This window comes from Barbatula barbatula (assembly GCF_947034865.1).
Source record: "Barbatula barbatula genome assembly, chromosome: 19".
In the NCBI taxonomy this organism is placed as follows: Eukaryota; Metazoa; Chordata; class Actinopteri; order Cypriniformes; family Nemacheilidae; genus Barbatula; species Barbatula barbatula.
Genome location: NC_136782.1, coordinates 16,921,153 through 16,942,910, shown reverse-complemented (window position 1 = coordinate 16,942,910; position 21,758 = coordinate 16,921,153). Strand labels below are relative to the sequence as shown.

Here is a 21,758-nt window from a genome sequence, read left to right as displayed (position 1 = left end):
CCATTCGGGTTATAAATCAAGTCCTTATGAACTGAGCTGGGTTGCTCGAGGGAAGCTAGAAATGTGAACCATGCATACTACGGAGTCAGTAACGGTACTGATGTGGCTAATGGCGGCAAGATCCCAGTTAATATATGCTGAAGCTATGTGCTTGTGTAGAATAACAGGCGCAAACACAACATGCTTGCGTAGCGTATTGCAACCGCAACCCTGCCGCCGCCTGGCATCCACATCGGATGGACTGTTTGCAGAGGCCAGCAGGGGTTTTCCGATGCATTGTGGCTGTCCTATGGCCTTTGGACAAAAAGACGGAAATCGTGGCATTTATATGGTTCAGATGAGGTCACTGCTCTTAGTTGGAAGGACCTGGATGCAAAGAATTACTGTGGTTGATTTTTTGTGGTTTCTGTGAAGTGATGGAGTATAAATGGACTTGACACAATATATACACACCAGTTGACTAATGGATATATGGCTTTCAGTAAAATGTCAATGCGCGTGTCAAATGAGTCAGTGGTAATTGTCCTCAAGGCAAAAGTTAAAAGAATAGTTCACCTTCCAAATGAAAAATAATTGACTCAACACTGTTGTCATTTAGATTCTGTGTGCTTTGCTTTCTTCTGCAACACACAAAAGAAGATATAATGAAAAATGCTGGTAACCAAATCTATCTAAATATCTAATTTTGTGTTCTGCAGAAGAAAGAAAGTCATCCAGGTTTAAAATGACAAGAGGGCGTGCAAATAACGAAAGGATTTTTATTTTGGGGTGAACTATTCCTTTAATAGCTTCATCGCAGTGCTCCTGTTATCTTCTGTTATCATTTACTCTCATATTTTTTCCAGGGACCACAAAAGGAACAATTTTCATGCTACTAAAACGAATGGTGACCAGACGCTGCCAAGAGGACAAAAAGCACCATAAAAGTTCTCTATAAAACCCTAAATTCTCAGTCTTCGTAAGCCGTGCAAGCTTTTCTCCGTGCGGCACATCTCAAATTTTATTTGGGCATATTTGCCGTAAAGTGAACAGTTACTAGACACACAAGATCCAATGCTAAAGCAAGCATGTGAATGAGAAGGTGTGGTTGTGATGTGAGAGCAATTGATGACGTAAATGTCAGTCTTTTCTTTCTTTTCAAAGGCTGCAGAAGACTTGGATAGCAAATATATAAAGAATGTGTAGCCGACTATTTTTTATCATGTTTGGATCCTAACACCTCAAGTCTCCATTCACTTCTACTGTACTATATTAAAAAGCCTCAAGATTCTGCTGAACTTTAAGTTCCACAGAAGCAAAAATGGAATGACATGATGTTGAGTACACAATGCCAGATTTTCCATTCCAGGTGAACTGTGTACAGCACAGCAGAGGGAGCCAGATCTGTGGTGTCCTGGTTTTCCACTTTCAACCGCCATTCTGGAGACGGAATCTTTAACCCTCATTCTGCTTCAGTCTACTTTACATATTCACAGGCTTGAGATATTGGAATTGTAACAGAAAATAGTTTTTTTTCCACAATTCCCCCTTTCCCTATCTGAGCAATTGCTGAGCAATTTGACCCTTTATTTAATTAATGTATATTTCCATTGTAAATTTTCGGCAATGAGACCAAATGAAGATTATTCTACAGTTGACTGTTTCTCAGATATGATTGTGAGTCACCATGCATGTGGATCTTCTACAGAAGAGATCTCAAAGTTCTCAAAGTTCTCAAAGCCAGCAATTGGTTTATTTCCTTTGTGTCCATCACTTTCATACACTTGATACTGCATCTGTTTTCGAGTTTGTTTTTTATACATTATAGAAATCATGATTGAGTTTCCCTCCTAGAGAGGCATGAATGCTGTTTTGTTGTCACAGCCATATGTCTTCGATTTGTTCAAAGTTGCTTCCAATTTGTAATTCAACATTTAAAGCATGTTTTTTTTAAATAAACTAAATCAACAATGGCTGCAAGAATTAAGCCCATTTCTCTGTAGCATGGGCCATATTTGTTTTTGAAAAAGTACTATTGTGTGCAGAAACTATCTTTCTATATATCTATCCAACCATCCATCCATCCATTCATCCATCCATCCATCCATCCATCCATCCATCCATCCATCCATCCATCCATCCATCCATCCATCCATCCATCCATCCATCCATCCATCCATCCATCCATCCATCCATCCATCCATCCATCCATCCATCCATCCATCCATCCATCCATCTGCTTAATAGTTCAGTTAAATAGGGTCTAGCCTAATCTAACCCTAACCCATCACCTGGACCAAACCCATTCAGCCTTCCGTCACCTTCACCGCACCCTTTCTCTCCTCAAGGACACCAGTATGGATCCTTTAAGCCCATTTTTGAACATTTTATGTTTAAACATCCCTCTGCATGACCTAAAAGAGCACTGCATAATTTACACAATTTTTAAATACAATGGGCACATCCAAGCACACTGTATACAGGTAGAATATAGTAAATGCCTTATTTCTCCCCGTGGTGTCAGGCATCTCATGGTTCAGATGCACATGACAATGGAAAGGTGTGTTACTGCTGAGCAGGGACCTCGAGAGCACTTGAACATTTCAGCAGGCTTTAATCACAGTCTCAGCTGGAGAGAAAAATAAAGGCACCCGCCTCGAGCTCATCACAAGCTGGCACATTCAGTAAATCTCGGCTGCATTGAAACTTCTGTTTACACTGTGTTTCTGTTTAAAAGCCCATTTGGTACGACTGTAAAATGAAGATCAGTGGAGCACTGGATGCTCAGCATTAGATCGAAACAATCGTGTAGCTAAGAGGGTTACAGATGTTTTGTACATCATGGAAACTAAACTTTTTAACAAAAGAGTTAGAACAAACGTTGTGAATAAAGAATACATATCGCCTTCTGTTTTAATGACTTAATGTACATGTTCACTTGACCTCAAAGGCTCATGTAACGTCTTACATTTCTTCGCCTTCATTGAGCAAAGCTTTCATTATCCCTCCTGAGGTTCTTTTATCCTTTCTGTTCATATTTTCCATCGTTTCATTTGAAAAATAATATATGTGTGATTATAGAGTATGATAACCTCAAAACAAGTTGAGAGCAAAACCAGCCCAAGTCAGGAAAGAAGGAAAGTATTGTGTGTGGCATGGCTTGATGCTGTCAATTTAAAATAATCGTTTGGGGTGAGGAGTTAATATCAGCTTACTGAAGCCTTCCTCGTAAACACACGTGGGCTTGTGCCACTAGGTAAACACGACTTCCTGCAATGGCCGCTGGGAACGGCCGGGGTCGAATGCAGAAAAAAACCCTGTGAAAGACGCCGCGACCTAGAGTGTGTTTAGATCCATTTCTCTGGTTCTGCTGGCTCTTGCCCTGGGATGTAAACACACAATTCATTTAGTAGCCTACATCGATCGCCAGAACGTATAATGACCTCGCTGAGTTCACCTTCCTGAAAAGTGAGCGAATTCGAGTGAAACAGAAATAACAGAATCTGTTTAGACCAAAAGGATTAAAGCTCAATGGACATCCTGCTATTAAGATCATACAACAGAGAGCAGCAATTTCATACAGCTTGGCAACTATCACATTTTGGCGTATTATAAGGTGTGACAAAAGTCGGCGAGCTGTACGTTATGATAGATGAGGTGACTAATGCACTTTTGTATGCACAAAGCGAGCGCAGCTGTAAACGTCTCGCTGGACATAAAATAATAATTAAGCCGTCTACATCAACAGACCCGTTTATGACCTTTTATGAAAGGCTGCAGTGTTTGGTCTGTGTAAATTTGTCTTATGAAATATTTAAAAGAGACCTACGGTAAACATTTTAGTACTGATGGGTGATTTGAAGGTAAGGCATAGGACTGTCATATTTCTTTCATTAAACTTGAGTCTTTCAACAAAGACTTGACCATAACAGCACTGTTAAAATGAGCCACGCACACGCAAGACACAACATTCAGAGGGGACCGATAAATCAAACTCCCTTGAAAAATAAACACAACACAACGGGAAGTAGACCATCAACAAATGGACATTTTCATAGTTTTTCTCTTGTTTGTGTCAACCATGTAATGGGTGTTAAACCTCTCTTTGGAATGAAGCTTCCCATGTGGGAATTGCTTGCGGATGACTAATGAAAGTTCACTCAAAAATGAAAATTCTGTCATCCTTTACTCAACCGTATGACTTCTGCAGAACACTAAAGAAGATTTTGAACAATTTTGGTAACTGAACAGTGCCGGCACCCATTCACTTTTATTGTATAGACACAATACTTTTGTGTTCTGCAGAAGTAGGAAAATCATACAGGTTTGAAAGGACAAGAAGGTGAGTGAATGATGACAGAATTGTAATTTTTGGGTGAACTTTAATCAGTTCACTTTATAGATGCTACCGTCTCTTCACTCTCTTGGGGAGCTCTTAAAGAGGGTCTAAACTATAGAGTTTTAGAGAAATAGATGCTTACTAGATTTCTTTCCAACATTACGTCACTTGTGAACAAAACAGATTGCTTACTGCTACAACAAAATCCAGAAACTGCACGAAACATTGTGTTTTGCTTCACAGAACCAGCCTAACTTCAGAACAAACAGGCCGACCGGTGACGTTCCAACTGCTTCAGGCAAATCCCAGTTTAGTAAGAAAACAAGAAGAAATAGCGTGTGTTTTCTCACGAACAACAGCTGGTGAGCAGATATAACTATTCCTAGCCACCACTATTCAGATTAAAAATATTAAAATACTTATAATAGTTTCGTAAAAAGCGTCGAACTATAACATTTTTGTTGGACCTTATCTGTTACCCCAGATAAATGCAAAAACAACGCAGGATATTCAAAGCTGGAAATGGTTCTGAGAATGGTTTCTCATGGGGGATTTCACTGCATGCTGACCCGTATTCATGAAAATCTTAGCGCAAAGAGTTGCTCCAAGTGAGAAAATTCTATGAAAATTCTTAGAAATGTGGCCGTTTCAACTTGGACGTATGATGTAGTATTTCTGTGCTCTATACACTCACCCAGTGTTCGTACAGGTTTTGAAAAGTTTTCAGCAGAGAAAATGGACGTAACACGGAAAGTGAGAAGAAATGTGTTTCAATGCATGACAATTTTCATATTTCAGAACAAGCTTTATTGCCAGGTGTGCTTACACACACGAGGAATTTGTCTTGGTTACAGAAGCTTCCAGTACACAAGTAAGGTTACAAGACAAGTAACAATCAACAAAGGCAACGAAAGTACAGAATAAAAATAAAAGTTAAGCACACAAAGGTGAAAGTGCAGTGTGACATATTAAAATATACAAGTTATGAGTTTATACATGTGAAATGTCTGAGGGAAAGTATTGCACACATTTATTGCACTGTAGGGTGTATGATATGTATATACAGATTCTATGAGATTCTACAGGTGTTTAAAATATACACATTTTAAGGTGCTATATACGAAAAATCTGGCACAAAAATATTGCACACATTTATTGCAAAAGGTGAACATTTAACTGTTCATGAGGTAGATGGCCTGAGGAAAGAAGCTCTTCCTGTGTCTGGATGTTTTAGTGCTCGGTGCTCTGTAGCGTCAACCAGATTGTAAGAGTTCAAACAGAGAGTGTGCTGGGTGTGAGGGGTCCAGGGTAATTTTGTGAGCCCTTTTACCCACTCTGGATGAGTACAGTTCTTTAAGTGTAGGAAGAGTAGTGCAAATGATTCGCTCTGCAGTCCGGACTATCCGCTGTAGTCTTCCGAGGTCAGTTTTGGAGGCTGAGCCGAACCAGACGGTGATGGAGGTGCAGATGATGGATTCTTTAAAGGTTTATCTGTTTTCTTTATTTTTATTGTTCAACTTTAGTTTTTCTTTGTTTTGGCTTTCTTGTACAGCTGCTTTGATGCAATGCAAATTGTAAAAGCGCTATATTAAATTGAATGACAGTGAGATAATAACACACAATGATTTTTTTATGTCCACATGATATGATGACAGGCAGTTAATGAAATAATATAATATAAAAAATCAATCACTTTTTTTAAGGATTTGCAGCTTTGGTCTATTCTTTATATAGTCTACAGCTGTGAGTGTAATAGGATGTGATTCACCAGCTTCATTATTTAAATGAGCTGTTAAAACTCAATTAAATGTGTATGAAACCAAGCCAATTTTTTTACTTTTGCATCTCTGTCGCCATCTCTGTTTGAAAAATTAAAATGCAGGTTACTTTATGTATTTACCTTCATATGGGTTGAAGTCAACCGATGTAAGATTTCCCACAAAAACGTACAGATCAATATATCAATCATTATTATAAGCTTAAATCAGGGGAAGTTGGCAGACTGTTTTCAACACCTGTTTTTATGTACTTGCCTAATAACAAAAGTTTGGTTTATTTGATCCAGATAAGTTATGAATTGCAGCAGTATATAGAAATTAATAAAAGAAAATATATAAAAATGTAATGTCTGAATTAAGTAATCTCTGAAAAGTCTTCTACTCTTAAAAATGTCTTACTTAGAATTTTTTTACACTAAATTAAAAGTTTAAGAATTCTCTTAAGAGCATTTTTGAGAAGTTTTATAGATATGGGCCCTGATAGGGTTTTATTTAAATTTGACATGTTTTGCCAGATGCACCCAAAGCAACTTACAAGTGCATTCAAGGTATATGTTTTATTTGTGTTTCTGAGGATTGAACCCTTGACCTTTGTGCTGATAATGCAATGCTCTAGCAACCGAGCTAGTATCTTACACTTTCAGCCTGTCCTACCTGATAATTCAGATCATGCTACGATCACGATGACTCCTACGTTAAAAGGTCAAATATAAAAGCCTACAAGAACCGCAAACAGGTAAAAGAAGATCCGAAGCTTTGACCAATGAGATTTGATGTCCAACTTCATTTTTATATCTGAATCCTGATTCCAATTCATAACTTGTGAATTTGGAGTATGCAAACAGCGTGCTAGCCAAATGCACCTAACCTGAGGGTCAACTTTAAATGCAAGAGAACAATAAAAACTTCGGAATTTAACTGTAAAATAACTGTTTTTCTAGCTCTGGGTCTACATTAAACTTTAAAATGTCTTTAAAATTGTTTATTTAGCTGCAAAAACTATTAAAAGAATAAATACTATGCTCCCAATATCCTGTTTTCTTTGTTCCGTGAGTGACGGTTTACTTTAGAATACACTGATAAATAAATAAAATAGAATTGTGTTATTATTCTGTGTGGGCTTTAATAAAAAGACTGTTTGTTTCACTTATTACGTTAACAATAATAATGACATCATTTCGCCCCATTCTGTAAGGTTGCTTCAGATGACACTGACAAATCGCATTTTCAGAGAAACATTATAACAATCCTCAGCGTCATATATAAACATATTTAATGACTTTTTAGACCATCTGTAGGTCTGTGCATACTGCACACTTATCTTAGAAGTATGACATGTGGATTAACTGACAAATGTTTCGGAAATCTACAGCTAAACATTTTATGCCGGATGGTCATAGCCGCCTGTGGTGGGATGAATCCCCCCCGCAACAAACCTTGAGCAAAATATGTGTTTGTTTAACAAGAAGTCCAAGCGCACTTCATTATTTATTATCGTGGTGTATAGAATGGGGTGATAACACATTTCCCATGGTAAACACACTGACAAAACAGGGCGTCTCCAAACTCCAGTCTAATTTATCACAGATTAGATACTAAAGCTTGTTATCTGATCGCAAACAGCCGAAGTGTGTGTTGGTCTTAGAGGGGGATTGTGATATCACACATTCTCTAGATATGAGAGAGATCTGTCCTTCGGCTCTTTTATTAAATGTTTGAGGGTTCATTTGTTCGACCAACCCTTAGAGGCTCTCCAGTCAAACCTGTTCTCCTAAGAAACAGACGGTAGTAATGTCTCAAAAATGTCTCAAACTGTGCTCATGTTTGCTTCATAGTCTTCAAATCTGGGATTTCAATATGAATTTATTCAGTATGTCTTTCTCATCAAATCCTTTCAAGTTCCAGTTTTTCCCCTACCATTACCTTAGGGGGGCGGCCGCCCCTCCAACGACACCCCCCACCCCCCTTGAAGGTCAAGTTAGTTTTATTTTCTATATAGCCGCATATCCCAAGAGAAGTAATTCAAGGTTACCTTTCCTATAGAACATGTCTATATCTTGTCCTGATCATACTGCCGGGGCTTATTTCTGCGATAACAACCGTCTGCCTGTACATTATCCCTAACATATAGACCAACGGTAGACCAATCACAGCAGACTAGACCATCGGACCAATCAGATCAGAGTGGGCTGCCAGAAATGAGGGAATAGACAGATGCATTTGAGAGTCACTCAAGAAATGAAGGTACAATAACAATAACTGTATAATAATTATTCGAAAATTGAAGTGTTTTTACACCGCGTGTGTATGTAATCTTGTTGTTAGATACTCCATAAACTAAAGTAGGACCTTAAAAAAATTACAAAACATTTACTCTTTAAATAGATCAGCGATGTAACGCAACACTGTCAAACGAACTCGCCGTTCAGTGATATAAAACTGCTTAAAAGCTACTCTGCCAATGTTAAATGCTCACAGTTGTTATTTCGGCAAAAGACAAGCTCTTTATACAAAGGCACAACTAGGGCAAACTGAGTTTAATTTGATCCTTTAATGGGCGTGACTAACATGTGAGGTCTGGGGTCAAAGGTCACCTTGACAGCCACCTGCCCCCGTGACCTCTCACCCCTTCACTATCCATTCTATCTTTTATGTGTGACCCAAGCATGTACCACATGTGAGTTCTGGGTGTCAATGTCTTATTGATCGTACCTGCGTTCATTTGGGATAACTGAGACTTGCAGATCAGTTTCAAGTGTGTCATAAAGAGCGATGTCGGAGAGAAAAGCAAAGATGAAGCTTGGATGCATTTTATGCAGAAATTGAAGAACAGGAAGAATTAACAAGATTTCTTAACTACGTTTTCCTGTATTATAGCACTTTGGGATAAATTCATGTATAATGATTTTTCCTAAGAAAGGTTTGAATAAATCCTAGCCAACTCCACAAGTTGGATCCCAACAATTTGTGGCTTAAGAGGGGAAAAAATGTGAAGACCTTAGCAAATACAGTATAAGGTTTTGCCACGAAACATAAAATGAACAAATCAAACTGGATTTTGTTTTTAAATCAAGCTTTTCATTTTTCAAAATCCAAATGATATTTTCGCATCCAAGCTGCCTCTGTAATTAGGTGAATGTAATATCTAAAAAAGCACATTATCTTCAAACGAACCTTAAACTTAAGCCATTATTAAAGGAGAAACCCATGGATGGAAAGTTTTCAGTGTGCACAGATATCATTTTTCAGTCTTAATATGAGACAGCAGCGTTTAAAGCCTAATCTTACTGCCGAATTCTGCATGGATTCTGAATCCATGAGGATTGTCGGAACCACACAACTCCAGCCCAAGCTGGGACGAGTTTCAAGCCGAGGCATAACTGTCGCCGTGACATTACATTTATCCTGTAGTGGCTTTTCTAGTCTACAGTATTTTAAATGCATTTCTTCCTCACTGAGCCTTGTGTTTCTCATTAATCCTGAGTTCCTGTCATAGCCCCACTCTCTCATTGTTATGAGTGATTTGTCACTGAAATGACTTTAGACAGGTGACACTTCTAAGCTTAGGCAGCTGGGACTTTTACTGTCTAGGCATATATAGTTATCTCCAGCAAAACATTACATCAACCAGTTCAGGCTTATGCAAGGGATGACCATAAAAATGACGACACAGAATTCACGTCTTATGTGAAATAAGATTTAAGAGACTGATGCCATTTATAACTCTATATACTGTAATTATACAGAGTCATTTGTCTAAATGGACATCACAGAAACCCCACGCAGACATGAAGAGAAATTAATTTGTCACACGCTTACGGACACCTGCACGTATAAACATGTTCTAAAACACGCTGACAGCCGGCACGCAGCTCTCAAGGGACTTGACTCTTGACTCATGGTCTTGTCCACTTCTGTTTAATTGAGTCGAGATGCTAGAAATGAGAACGTGTTAGTGAAGGGCAGACTGGTGACCACCACGCCAAAGAAAAATCTGGCGACTGCTTTTAAGAGGATTTACTGTACATAAGAGTATACTGTTGAATAAAATAAGGCTCTTTACATTAAAGTCATCTTGTAGATATGAATTGTTTAAACAATAAATTGTATTCATTTTGAAGGTATTCAATTTATTTTAATAAAGCAAAGCCTTGAGTCATTGGTCTGTGTTGGATTTATTAAACAGACAGTTTGCCCAAAAAATTCTTCCTACAGTATATGTCATTCCAAATCCGTATGGCTTTCTTTTACAACACAAAATAAGCTATTTTGAAGAACTTTGGTTTTCAAACAATACTGACTCCCATTGACTTTCATTGAATGAACACAAAGCCAATGAGACTTTTCTCAAAATATCTTATTTTGTGTCTCACAGTAGAAAGAACGGCATGAGGATACATAAACAATGACATCATTTTAATTTTGACTATACCTTTAGGATGTGTCCGATGTAAATTCATGGTGACACAGGTCAGACTTTTGAGAAGCATCAGTTTTGGGTGCCACACTTGCAAAAGCATGCTAATGTTAAAGCACACTTTTACTTTAAGGGGTCATACAGTTCAGCTACGCCACATTCCTTCAAGATCATCCCTTACTCTTCCTCTTTCCCTGCCTCCTAATTTCCATCCTTATGATCTCAAGGTATGCAATACTGTGAATTGCATTTTAAGACTCCAGGCACAAAGCATGAACGCAAATGCCAGCGAATGCGGTCTCAAGAAGGGAAGATTTACGTTGTCTGTAATACACGTCCATAAGGACATCCATGTGAGCCTACATATGGTTTTTGTAGCAGAGGCAGCACACGGCCTAGATCACTATAGCACCTGTGACATGAAAGCCCTCCGCATCCATGCATGTTTTGCTCCGGATTGCTTTGTAGGAACGGCATTTGAAGCCTGTTTTTAAAGCGGGCCTCTCGGTATAAAACTGTCAGTGTGCTTCCTTTGCCTGGATGCATTGGTACAGCAATATGAGATTTGCTGACCCAAAGCGTCGACACGGGGACAGTATGGATTTAAGTTAGAAATTGATGAAAAAGGCAATGCAATGATAGCGTAGAAATGGAGTTCACAGGCCTTTAATGGAAAAAATAATCACTGTTGGGTTTGGTTGATGTCGGGTTTGGCTGTTGTATATTATATATACAACTAATTTAATTAAGTTAAATTACGCTATAGTTAGAAAATTCTTATATCTCTGTGATCCTTTTAAGTTAGCACTGCATGTCTATCATTGCATGTGGCAAAGGGAAATCACCAGTCCTATGGGAAGATCAGAGTGTTGGGTTGAGATCTACTGAACCTTTCGAGACACTTATGGTTTTGCTATTTTTCCGGCTTACAGGGGAAATCTGCTGAAGAGGCAGGGAGAAGCCACCGCTTGCAGACATGAACCCACATTAAGACACAACTACATGACCCAACGTTGCTATTAGGTCGATTCAAACTTTAATAATTCAGCAATAATTACAAATCTACAGCATTGCATTTTCCAAAAACGGAGTAAGAGCCGTTTAGCTAAAATTACAGAACAAAGCATAACGTAGCTTTGGTTAAATGGTTCTTGCTTTCTGTTTTGGAAAAATACATTTAATTGCAATGTTGGCAGTGATACTTCTCATAGGTGGCTAACCAACAGCTATCCAAATATGGTAGATTACTGAGCCAGGGAGCCGTGGTTTGTCTTTAATAACAAGTGAGGATCTATCATTTTTTTTATTTTGTGCCATACTAGAATAGAACATCACTGTCGCTTCTTTATGCAGTATAATGTAACCTAGTGGGTCTCCTTGCAGTCTACAACTGCAGCATTTTAACTGCGATGAGGTCTAATAAACATAATACAAAGCAGAAAGACATATTGGGTAAATTAGATACCCACTGAATTATTTTTATTGATACTTTTCAGCTGAGGCCATATTAACAATCAACATAAATCTCATCAAAGCTGTCGACATCTTAGATTCATTTTGGGTTAACACGCAATACTGCTTTAGATTTTGTCCAAAGTAAAGTAACTTTTGGACCGGTCCTGACATATGGTGTGCTCCAATGATACCTTATAATCACTTTCATTTTTGGGGCGAGTATCCCTTTAAAAGTTGTTATACACAGTAAGCCAACATGGAGAACTGAATAAAAGTAGATTTATTAAACTTTATGAAAATGTTTTACCGCGGCATCTGTTAAAAAGAAGAAAGCACAACAAGTAAAATTAAGGTTCTTACTGAACAAGCAGCAGTATTGAGGTCAATAGGGGATTTGAACATGCATAAGACTCAGTAAAGGGGAAGTGTTAAGTGAGAAAGCTGAACCTACACAAAGAACGCATTTATTGTATTTCACGTGTGTGTTGTGTGTGTGAGAGAGAGAGTTCGAGAAAGAAAGTGAGGGAGTGAAGGATTAATGATGAATCATGGGATTTAGCGGACTTTACCTCGCCAGTAAAACCTAAGCTCATTTGATGGGTTAAGGATTCGGGTCTCACATGATAGCCAACGTTCTCTGGGAGAAAACTCCATCGGTAAACGTGTAAAGTGGGTCCGATCGATGACTGCCCAAGAGGATTACGCTTCATTTCTGGTACATGACGGAGGGCTGAAGGCGGCCCACCACCTCCAGAAAGAAACGAAGAGAAGCTAAAGACTTGAAATTCGTGAGTTGAAGCCTCTTTCTTATAATGCGTGTAGACAGAAAGGGAGGCCCACAGCTGTCATCTAGGTAGTCTGGTTTCATTAAAAATAGGTAGAGCCAACATACTGTAAAACCAAACTTCCAAACCTTCACTACTAATCTCCAAGTTACTTTAAAACTGGCCTACTTAAAACACATACCGAGCCATTTCGAAAAGTTACATCAAGTTACATCAGAATATAAAATAAATTGAGCTTTTTTACAATCCGGAGCTCCCATATGTTTTGTGTCCCGTGAATTTGCTCTGCGGATGAAGCCAAAGCTTTGTTTGTGAAAAAACACATACAAGTGTGAAAGAGCATTGTCTAAAGACATCTGTTGGTACTTTAAATGGTGACTGTTGTTGTACAACAGAAATTAAAACCAGAAAACCAAATAATCTCGAATCCAATTGTTACTTGTAAATTGACAAATGTAATCTGTATTATGGGGGCAGTTTTCATAAGATGTGATATCCAAACCCAACACAGATCGATGCATAGCGCTTGCTTTGCGGGTGGTGTAGAAGGAATGTTTCTGCATTTTTCTTTATCATCAATCACGAATAGAGCTGACACAGCACTTTGTGCATTCAAGAATACACCCACAAAGACGTGTGTCCAAGGAATGTGGCAAATTTGAATGAAAACCACTATGGTAAGGTAATCGCTTTAGTTCTGTATCGTTGGCGTTCTCCAGAAAGTCACACAAAGGCACTTGTTATGATTTATTGCTGCTTACGGAGACGATTTTTGACAGCCTATATCTCACATTTAACTGCACATTAAAGCAGGCAGGACGCAGGCAACTTTGCCGGTCCTCAGGCAAATCTTTTGTCTCTGTTTGCGGCGGCCAAAAAAACGGAATTCCTTGGACTGCACAACATCCACAAACTGTGGTTCCCATAGGAAACACTACAATTTATCCACTTTCCCTGTTTTAAACTTTTATGTGATATATAAAAAAAATTCAACAGCATCAGACACACAACACCATTTTCTTGCCATTTGAACAAGGCATTCGGAAAGCTCGACGTTGTTAAATATTACATAGTTGGCCGTAACAACTGATACGTTTATGTAAAACCAAGGCTAAATCTCCTATACTAAATGCATTGTATACATTTATGTCTTTTTGCAACAGTAAGCTTAAATAAATCAAATCATTTGCTTTGTATCGCTTCATAATCCTAATACATTTAGTCATTTATCAGACGCTTTTATCAAAAGCAACTTACAGAGACTTATTGTATAACATGTTTTCAAATGCAGCAAAGTGTCCAAGATCAAACAGCCACTTATAAAAAAGAAAGATGAAATCACATCTTGGCTGTAAACGCTGTTACGATCAACAGCGAAAATCTGGCCGTACTACATTGGTGTAGGTTATGCAGATATGTTATGACAAATGAGATATCGTTTACCTGGAAACTGTGCGTGATATACAGTAAATGGTGCAAAACATGTCACGCCAACCCATTTAACATGAACAAACCAAAATGAATTTAAACCGTTGAAATTGAACTATGAACGACTAAAGTTGTACAAATTAGATATTAAATAAAGTAAACAATGAAGAAAGCCTTTTTATATCTGCTCCTACATTGTGTCACCATCGGTTTGGCATGTACTGTAGGTACTGAAAGTGCATGAGGTAATCTTTACAAACAAAACAACTGTGTAACCGCGTATACTCTCTATACAGCTTCTACTCCCAAGTCAACATGACCTGCAACCTTTCCAATAGGAATGTGACTAATGTTCACTTAACTGTATGCAGTGATGTGCAAAATGAAGACGTACGCCACATTTCGTATAACAGCCTATGCAAACATATGCATTTCATAAAGACTTGGGACAACCATGAATATAGCGATCCAAGTTCATTGCGGGTTCAGGGAATCTTGCACTGTATATAATTCACGTTTAAAATAAGGTTAGCGTGGATACAAATATGGTCCTTGGTGGGTTCGAGGTCCTGTTTGTAGTCCCAATGACTTGAGAGGTGAACTGAGGATTGCTGCACTTTAAAAGGCAATATCAAAAAGATAAATACGTGTTGAAGCAACTATACAGCCAAGTTTCACCTGCAGTATGCATACACGCACCATTTACATTTATACATTTGGATTTGATTGTTGCTTTCATGTGAGATGACCTATTTAGGTATACATTTCATTCAGAATGTGTAATGCTATACCAACGGAGCTACAAGAACACAATCTTAGAGGCATCATGCTTTACAACCTTAAGCGTTAAAATTTGGTTATTATTGCGATTATATTTCTTACCGAATATCCTGTCTACGTGTTAATCAGAAAAAATCAGCAAAGCGCTATTACAAACAGCCGTCCAATGCGTGCCTTCGTGCATTTCATTTCTGCCTTTATGAGCTTTGGTTGAAGGCCCATCTGTGCGTAGCAACATTTGTAGCTTCACTTACAGTAATTACAAGCAACCATTGCGTGAACGGCTCAAATAAACAGTAGAAAAGTAACATCGCAGAAGGATGGTCAAACAAAAAGTGCGATCATGCATGAAACCACACAGTCATAAAATCTCGGTGGTGTTGCTGATTGTTAAGAAAATTACACCGCAGTTCTTCTATACTGTACAGGCACTTGTAATTACAGCCGAGTGACCAGTCTTTGAACTTTTGTTGTCTTGTTTGCCAAGTACAGAAAGAAGGGCTCCAGCTGTCCTTGGCTTTATGGTTTCTCCAGATGCTACGTAAGCAAAGGATAAAAAACCTCTGTGTTGATTCACCGGCGTTGAAGTCTTCTGTATTCACAGTAAGAGCATCTAAGGGCACGTAAACATCGACCTCATTTCCCCTCTCAAAGTAACAGATTTTCGTGCAACACGTATATTTCTTTTTTAAGAAACCGATGGAATTTTGGCACTCTCATACTTTGTTGCGCATCAGTCCGATATACATTTCCGCTGAGATCGCCAAAATATATGCCTAAAGCAACACCTTTTGAAGGCAACTTTTCAAACAAAAGTATACAAGTGACTGTTTAAGGAGAACAGAAACTCCTCTGTTTGTGTCCAAACAGTGGGAAATGGCCTTGAGAGCAGTCTGATATCCAGGACCGGGTTCACACCGAATTCCTCTTCTGAACTCTACAAACATCTGCATTTTCTTTCATATCTCCCTGTCGTTCACACACACACATCCATCAACACTATCCACAGTCAGCTAATTGTTCCAACTTTCTAAGAAGATCACTGTGTCATGTGAACCGTGAGCGTGTGAAACAGCATTCAAGCGTTCCCAAAAAATGATGATCAAAGAGAATTTACTGCAAAACCAAACTAAAATTAAACTTAACAAATAACTATAACTTTATCACACTGGATAACAATTTAATCGGTAAAAAAATGCTCAACGTGGTATTTAACTAACGGTGGAAAATATTAGATGTAGCCTAGTATTCATTCGAGGTGACGGACAGTTGTGCTAAATTGCATTTTACCGGCGTCAAGAGTAGAAAAATTTAGAAAACTATTTGAGAGACTATAGGAAAAAATGTACGAATTTCTTTTTAAATAAAGATAAAAGTAAAAAAGTGTTGGGGCAGAGACATACAGAGTGAGCGATTAGAATTGGTGACATCAGGAGGAGGTTGCTGTGATAGTTGTCAACAGTTGCCAGGGCGATGGGTCGTCATGCAGAGAAGATTGTGTCAAGGAACATTGGCAGGTCTGCTCGAGTCAATGAACCATGACAATGAACACACACAAAAGCATGTTTTTTGTTTTGGCGTTTCTGCAATTACTTTCATAAAGAACGCAAATTCCCAGAATTCCTCAAAGACAACAGATATCATCTTGATGGACATGCAATTGTAGACTTGACCCAATAAATCACACCACTGCAGTTTGTGAAAAAGTAAAGTTCTTCTAAACTTATAGTCGTATGTAGACTGAGAAACTGTAAGATATAACCAAAAGAAAGATCCAGGATAAAACGCACCAAAGCAAACTATCAAATTCACACTTTTGGAAGATGGCTGTCCTCTCATCTAATACGCAATACTCTCATTACATTGCAAGCTACTCCTGTTGTTGTCTTAGCAACACTTTACCTCACAGTATTGTATTTTGTTGCTCTTACTGCAGGGATTGTGGTGAGATGAGTGGGTTTAATTGTCAGGTAATCTATGGTTACCGCATTCCACCGGGATGAATGCAACACTCTGGAAACCAAGCGAGCCATTATTCTCCAGTAAGAAGAACTCTTTAGATCTTTATTCTCTCACTCTCTAGAAAGTGTGCGTTGTGTGGCTGCGGTTCTGAGTGGGTGAGAGGCTATTTGAAAGTGAGAAAAATAAAGAACAGAGAGAGAGAGAGAGAGTGAGAGAGAGAGAGAAAGAGAGAGAGTGGGGATCTTATAAAAACATCATCTATATTGCAAATACATCAACGTGTCTACAAGGCGAGTCAGTTCGTACGATTAATAAAACAACATCAGAGCCTCTATTGTGTAAGTGTGAATAACTGTGATCAGAAACCTTGGGGGTAGTTAAATAATCGTGACATTACTAAATCAATGACTCAAAGAGACCATACAGAACGAACAGCACCAGTCCAAATCGCAAGTCCCATTTGTTTTCAATCACATAAGTCAACGTTCCTTTCATTGCATTTACACTTAGCTTTTCGGTTGGCAGCGGCTGATTAATCTACCGCATTAAAACCAGAACAAACACCCAGCTTCCAAGCCTGCTTCCAGCGGGCTTTGACAGTTTTCTGGGCCAACAAATTAGGGATGGATGGCGTGTGTGCAGAAATCCTGTTAGGCTCTCTTGTTGATGGGTTGAGACTTTGTGACAGCAAAGACAATGGCTCTGCTCTCCGCACCGGGGTCATTTTCATCAATTAGCCCACGTAGGGCTCAAAGACTAATCGAATAGCCCGCCAAAAGCGTTCTCACGGTCGCAGGGGCCGTCTGAATTAGCCTGGTGGGCCGACGGCCCAGGAGGTGCGGGGACACAACAATCAGTCCTCAAAATGACAGAAATGGGATTTGGACAGAAAGGACTGTGAATGAAATATACAGTTGTCCTAAGAGGTATTTGGAGACTTTAGTCATGCAAAAAAACTGTATGAATTTAAAGGGATAGTCACCAAAAAAAAAGAAAATCGTGACCTTCAAGTCAAGTCAAAAAAAGATATTTTTGAAGAATGTTGGTAAACCGAACAACGGCGGTACTCATTGACTTGTATTGGTTTTGCGTCCATACAATAAAAGTAAATGGGTACCGTCGTTGTTCGGTTACCAACATTCTTCAAAATATCTTGTTCTGTGTACTGCAGAAGAAAGAAAGACATACAGGTTTGAAATGACAACAGGGTGAAAAAAAGTAATGACATCATTTTCATGTTTGGGTGAACTATCCCTTTAACAAAAGACCAAAAGAACAAGAACATGTGCAAACAAATGACCCAAGAGCTTTTCGCAGAACTAACATCACATTCCTAGTCAGTTTTTACAATTCCAATGTCAGATGTAGTTCATCACATTAACTATAGACATGTCCCACTAACATCAAAACAATCCAAATTTTGTCAAATATCTAATCACAAATGTAAATGTGTCTTTTACTACTTTACTATTTTCAAGTATTCCTGAAGATCTACATTGGTTCCAGGATCGGACATCCCTAAAAGACAGTCGCATTTGTGCCATGCATCATTTATATTTGTACAGAATTTGTAGAGGTCAGCCTCGGTCAGTCACACCGGATAAAACAACTTTGATCAAACATGGTTGAAAACCAACGTCTGCCAATATAAATGCGGCTTTAATGATTACAACTTTTGAAACAAGGACCCCAGTCATCATGAATGTTCAAATTGTCCTCTTTTGGCTGGCTTAAGACACTGTATTTACGAAGCTGTGGAAACAGATGATAACTTCTTGGAAAATGGCCCGCTTTTGTTGCACAGACGTGAGGTAAAGCATTAAGTGCTCTACGCTGCATTGATTAGACAAGGCTAGGACTAATCTAGCAAGAGCAATAAATATGGGATTCAAACCTTCTGTATAAAGCATTTGGCTAAATATCACAGAAAGCTTGAATATCAACTTTCAATTTGTTTCTAATAGCTGACTCACATCACTCTTCCAGATTGGCCCAGCTGATGGCTCATGGGAAGCTGATGATGGACATTTAGCTAAAACTAGCAAATCGCTGCTTAAGCTGGCATGGCAGCCGTGGTGGTGCTCCCGGCTTCGTGCGAAGGGGTCAATGGATCCGCCCATCTGGACCACACCGCGTAGGCAGCTGGGTCTGATCGTGCGATTTGCCAAGCTAACAACAATGCTAGCTGGCAGGCTCACCCACGCCGTTCATTCCAGGAACTGTATAATTTGTGTTACTCAACAAGTGTTGTGGCATTCAGGCCAGGTGCTTTATTTCCAAAGGCCTCACAATGAGATTTCGACTTGGGCAACTCGATGAATCAGATTCAGTGATTTAATAACAAAGCAACAGTATATCAGAATTTGATAGTCGACGTGTGAAGCTCAAAGGATTTTGTTTAAGTGCAAACAAGGTCAGTCAGCTGAGAAATGGCCTCAGTGTGTTCTCTTAGAAATTTGACTGATTATAGTTGAATTGATAGTCTGATGTTTTTCTTTTCAGGCCATCTATTTTATTTATTTGATTAATAAATTAATAATTAGGATTTAGTGGTTTCATTAATGTCGATAGCACATATGGTGAATGTATGAGCAACACACTGAATTGAAATATTTAAGAGTTGTGAAGTCAATGGGCACAACTGTGGTTGGGTAACCAACATTCAATCTTCTATTGTTTTCTGCTAAAGAATGTGATACAGGTTTGAAATTATAAAACGGTGAGAAAACGATGAAAGAATATAACATTTTGGTTAAACTATCCCTTTAAAATGAAACTAAAATTGAAACTATTTTGTAAACTTAGTTCAGCCTATGTCATGAAAAACCTTTTGTGTGGTTTTCAACCAGAGTGTCTGAGATGGACGGACGCGAACGCCATGCAGTGAGAGCAAACAGATTAAGATCAGCAAAATCCGAGCCTTGCGGAAAGCCTCTGGCGTATCACCGAAGTCGGCCACGATTTGCAGGAATGTGAGGAAGCAAGCAGACCAACCGAACCTGTCGGACAATCTTAGAAAAATATTGTTCCCCGGTCTAGTCGGGCCACAACAGGCAACTGGACTAACTCACACTGACATCCCTGTTCCACCCTTTCCCCCAACTGCACCAGAATCTGAACCTGTGAGATGATGGCTTTAGGGGGAGGAGGAGGTTATAGTTGTGGTTTGCAGAAGTACCTCTTCTCGATTTCAATCCATTGGGAGTCTACTCTCCTTCCATTTCATAAACAAGCTACGGGAGCGTGATTCAGGATGTGGGGGTTGGAGGGGTAAATGACACAGACGCAGATGAATGAAGCCCGAGCACCAGAGAGCAGCTCAGTTCTCAAGACCCAAAGACCCGAGCGTCTGAAAGCGAGCAACAGTCTCTCTTTGTTTAGCGAAATGCACAGAAGCCTGTACATTTTTTTCCATTTGATCCATTTGAGCTCTTGACTGACACGCTAGCACGCTCTTACACCCTACACATTAATTTGTCCCTGGCTTAGCAAAGGTGTGAGTGAAGGTTGTGTGCACATGTGTCTCTGGATTTGTGAAGACAACCAAATGTGATGCCGTGTGTGGTCATATCGCACACATTTGGCTGGGACATGTGTGCCTTTTGTTTGGGTGTGGCAACTGATGTGCGGTAAATAATGATGCGCACGTCCCACCCGGAGGAGCTCAGACGACTAGACTGCACGCAGGCCAAGATCTGTGTGATGAGATGCATATTAAAATCTGAGCTGAGGGTAGACACATGCTCGCTCGGGGAGTAAGAGCCAGGCCAGCTGGTCTCAGAAGACCCCCTTAGGAAGCTCAGACTGTGTTTTCGTGCAATCATTGAGAGTTATGCTAAACCTTTTCTTTATACAAACAAGATAAAAGGGGTCAGCTGTCTTAAGGCTGCAGAGTTTAGTTTGTTTTTGAGGGGTCAAAATAAATTCAACAAGATAAAGTGGTCATGCGTGTTCGGAACATGGTAGATGGTTTGGTACTAGTCCAAGGTGGTCGACCAGGCCAAACCATCTATACCAAACTGTTAAACCTCTGCTTCACCATATGGTAGACCAGCTGAATAACTGCTGGACCCGCTTGGCTAACAGCAAATAAAAATCATGAAAAATAATTTCAACAAAAAGACCATGTTTTCATATAAAAATACCATAATTCTCTTATAAAAGACCATCATTTGAACAAAAGAGAAATTGTTTTTAAAATAATCCAAATGTTAAGAGATCTGGAAATACAAGACTTATATATAAAATACAGAGAAATCTGAAATAAAAGATTTAGCTAAATACAGTCAAGCATACTGTGTGTTCCACCATTTTTAACGCTTGTATGGTGTTTATGTTTTTATTACTCAATGTTTGCTGGTCTTTATATATCTATATTTTTCATAATTTAATATCTTCTGTTTTATTTGTCACCTAAAATTAATACAGCCATAAAAAAATATGTAAAATACTTTAGAGATGGTGGTTTTCTCAAGACAACATACACTACTTTTTAAATGTTTAGGATCACATATTCATTTCTTATTAATGTTTTTTTTCTAGATTTTAGAATAATAAATTAAACTAATAACAAATCAAAGCTATTTAGTGTCTTTAAGTAACACCGTTTGACTTAAATTTGCAGAATTGTCATTTTATGACTTTCTTCAGCTCTCACCCTTGGATGCTTTTAAAAACAGCATTGAAGTAGTTACCATCAATGGCAGGGTCTTATTGGCTGCATGCCTTTTCCTCATTATTAAGTCCTAATCATTCATTTCAATGAAATCATTTTAGTTTCCTAATGACAAAGTTATGACAGTTTGTTTCCACAAGTATATTTTTGTCTAGTAATT

The 21,758-nt window shown here is 38.8% G+C and overlaps 1 protein-coding gene across 1 annotated transcript in view; it reads right to left on the bottom strand.

Moving 5' to 3' along the window:
- The window catches only part of dchs1a (dachsous cadherin-related 1a), a gene marked incomplete at its 5' end in the record, with an annotated part of 78,506 nt that overhangs the window by 34,155 nt on the left and 22,593 nt on the right, over positions 1–21,758 (bottom strand). The window lies entirely within an intron of this gene.